Consider the following 3,996-nt stretch of genomic DNA (forward strand, 5'->3'; position numbering starts at 1 on the left):
GCTATAACCTCCCATTTGATTTTCTAAGTTCTTAGGAAATTTTCTTCATGTTTGTGGTTGTTCAAACTTATTTATTCACATGGGCAAGATTAGAAGACTCCTAATGCACTATTTTTCTGACATTTATCCCCTTGAACTTTAATTTAAAAATATGTACTTGAAAAAAAAATTTAAAAAAAATGTACTTGTGGACTTGGACAAATAATCATTATTTTGTATCATTGTGACCAATTTGGAAATTTACAAGCCAGTTTGGAGGCTTGCAAGCCAATGTGACATTGCTGTGAAAAAAACAATGAAAACAAGATCCTATAAGCTAGGTTTCACAGAAACCCCATTCAGTAGGACACATGACAAACCCAATCGTGTAAGTGTTGATAATTTAGGTTTGGCATAGATATTGGCCTGAAAAACCAAATATAACTGGCATTTCTCTAATAGGGATAATAAGTGTGAACATAGAACAAAGACATCTGGTATTCTGCTTTGCATTAAAGTAAACACACACATATCAAAAATAAGTAGACCGTGGAAACTTGTGGCCTTGGTAGCACCATTTTGCTGGAGCCTACAAGCTGGCAGGAGTGGAAGGCAGCACAGCCATTGTTGCTCACTGTTTCCTCCTCCAGATGGTGGAGGGGTTGTTTAGGCCATAGACCCCCAGCCAAGATTTGTTTTTGTCTCTTGTTTAGTTCTGGGGAGCCATGTGGACAATGTTGAGTGATGTGGAGGAGAACAACTTCGAGGGCAGAGAATGTCCCTCTCGGTCAATATCTCTGACAGGAACTCTTGCTTCATCTACGATGGAGAGCAGGTCAGGCACTTGCAGTCTACTAAGGGTTTACAAACTCTCTGAATCCCATTCTTGATCAAGATCAAAGTCCAGATCAAGGTCATGGAAGCATTGTCATAGATTGTTACACTCATCCAGGTCCCACTGTCATAGGAGACGATCTTGAAGTAGGTCCTATACACCAGAATATCGACAACAAAGGACCCATAGTCACTCTCCAATGTTTAACTGGAGAAGACATTCTGACAGCTGGGCAAATCGAGATCCTAATACTTGTCTGGGAGTGTTTAGCCTCATTTTGTACACAACATAGAGATCTTCATGAAGTATTTTCTCGATATGGACCATTGAGTGGTATCAATGTGGTTTATGATCAGCAAACTGGGGGATCACATAAATTTGCTTTTGTGTATTTTGAGAGAATAGATGATTCCAAGGAGGCTATGGAAAAGACAAATGGAATGGAACTGGATGGTAGAAGAATTCGTGTGGATTATTCAATCACCAAGAGAATAAATACACCTACACCAGGCATGTACATAGGCAGGTCCACAAATAGTGGTGGAGGCAGAGGTGGTGGCTATGGTGGCAGTGATGGTGGATGTGGGGATTCTTAGTATGATAGAGGATACAATCGATAGAGGGCATGACAGATATGAAGATTATGTTTATAGATACAGAAGAAGATCACCTTCTCCTTACTGTGGTTGATACATATCATGGTAAACATCTTTTTCCTACATCCCAAGATGCTATTGATAATGGAAGGTTGCAGTGGAGGATGTTATTTCTTATCTCCTTTTTAATTATAAGTTTTCCCAAGTTTCTAACCTGCCATAGTCTTTCAAACTATCCATCCCTATTTTACTTAGCATCTATACTTGGTTAGTTGTGTTGCTGCTTTCCACCCTTTTGTTATATACTCTTACAGATATAATTGCCATTTTGACTCATTAAACATCTTGAGTAAAAAATGAAGCCTAGTGTTAGGCTTTGTGAATTTTCTTTGCCTTTACAGAGAATTCCTAGCTAATCATATGAGGACAGGAATGATCGTTTTGAAGCTTTTGTATCTGAAATTGTAGATGCTTATTAGAATCTGTGTTTATGATGAACTCATTTTTTTAAAGTTTTCTTTTGTGGGAGATAACACATTAAATAGTTTAGTTGTCAGGTTTGCCTGAAGTGGCGTGGAACAGTCAAATTAGTTGAAAGTAGAATGTTTGAAGTTATAGAAGAAAATACTGGACATTTCTTTTCATGAATGTTATTTTTTAATCCTAAAAGTTAAGTAACATTTTAGAGATTAAAAGCTTATAGATTCCTTATAAAACATATATTTGAAATACAACTGTTAAACTTTATAAACCTAAAGTGTGATTTGTGTGTGTGTTGAACATAGTGATGCTTAAATATTCCCTTAATCAGTGAAGAGACAACATATACCTATTACCTAAAACAATTGTATAACTTGCTGTTAGCAGTTTTGTTATTGAAAGATTGGTTAATCAGGCTATGTATAGAGTCCTTAGAAGATACATGTGGGGAAAATTAATTCCTTTTCAAATAAAAGTTAATTTGAAAGTTGAAAAAAAAAGTAGACCTTGGATCCAATTAGACAGGATTCAGCTACTGAGATCTTTTGAAGTAAGTCACTTGAAGATATTTTTTTAAAATTTTAATCTATTTTTATTTATTTGAGGAGGGGTAGAGAGGAAGAGAGAAAGAATGGGAGCCACCAGGGCCTCTAGTCACTGGAAATGAACTCCAGATACATGCACCACCTTGTGCATCTGGCTTATGTAACTCCTGGGAATCAAACCTAAGCCTTTTTAGCTTTGCAGGCAAGTGCCTTAAATGCTAAGGCATCTCTCCAGCCTAAGATAGGTAATAATTGTGGGGCTCCTGTCCAGCAGGCAGGTAGTGCTGAGGGAAGGGCCAGGCCTGCTGGTTCCTCCCAAGGGGTTGAGGAGGAAGATGAGGATTGGATGACTCAAAAACCCTCTCCTATTCACCAGAGAAAAACCACACTGAGTCTGGAGTCTTGTGGAAGCAGGGACTCACAGGAACTCGCTTTACTGCTAAAAGCAGTTGTCTATATAATGTTGGGGACAAAGGCAGGGATTTTAGGATGAGGGAAGAGGTAAGGGCCAATAGTAAACTGTGACTATTGAAATGATAATTCCAACTCCTGTGTGGAAGTAGCAGGCCAGAAACCATTAGGTGTCTTGATGAGTCCTAGCTGGCCAGAAATAGGTCGCCAACGCTGTTGACTGTCATTATATATTTTTAGAAGTAACCCAAATCCATTGAATATCTACATGACACTCCAAACAAGTTCTAACTTTCAACCCTAGTATGTAGAGTGTCTAACAGGTGAAACTGTATCCAGAGTAAGGATCGAGCTCAAGATCTTAAAGGGAGGCACAGTTTAAACTTTCTCAGGAGCTACTTTAAAGCTGTGAGTATGAAGGATAGTTAGACATTAAAAATACAAACCTAAAGCCAAAAGCCACAGCACGCTTTAGGAAATCCTGTTAGGCACACTTGCATATCTTTAGATTGAAATCTGAAACCCACCATCACACCTTAAGATCCACACAATGGCACTGACTCCAGTAGAATGTAGACTATAAGCAAATAAACAATTGAATATATTGGGGGCCATTTACTTAAATTACCACATTTTGCCCCTGGAGCCCAATAGATTTATAACCATCACACATTATAAATTGTTAGAAAAATTTAAAATATTTAGTGTAAATAATGTCTTTTTTAGTTGGTCGTGTGGGGGTAAGGATTCCCCCTTTTGTTTTTGTAATTGAGACTTGAGAGTTTGATTATATCTTTTAATGACAGCTTGGTTCTGGGGGTTGTATGGGATGCCTGTGGAATGTGAGATTTTCCAGGTCTGGAGAAAATCTACAAAGGCCTTGCATACAAAGCAGGGGCCATTGTCTGTTTTAATTTGGTCAGGTAGTCCAAGGGTGGCAAGGAATTGAAGCATATGGCTAATTGTATGTTTAGATTTTTTTCCCCGGTATGTGCCGATGCCCAGCAGGCACGGGAAAAGGTATCAACTGAAAGAAAAATATCAGTGAACCCAGTCATCACGAGAGGGCGGATTTCTCCCTTGTCCCCACCTGGGTCAGTCCAAGGGAGCCATGTGGCACTCTCCCAGGAGGTGGATTGGCTGCCAACTC

At 38.8% G+C, this 3,996-nt stretch overlaps 1 pseudogene; it reads left to right on the top strand.

The window, feature by feature from the left end:
• Positions 1-704: 704 nt before the first annotated feature.
• LOC101609825 lies at positions 705-1,504 on the top strand (annotated as a pseudogene).
• Positions 1,505-3,996: the final 2,492 nt, after the last annotated feature.

The sequence above is a fragment of the Jaculus jaculus genome, chromosome X (genome assembly GCF_020740685.1).
Source record: "Jaculus jaculus isolate mJacJac1 chromosome X, mJacJac1.mat.Y.cur, whole genome shotgun sequence".
NCBI classification, from domain to species: domain Eukaryota; kingdom Metazoa; phylum Chordata; class Mammalia; order Rodentia; family Dipodidae; genus Jaculus; species Jaculus jaculus.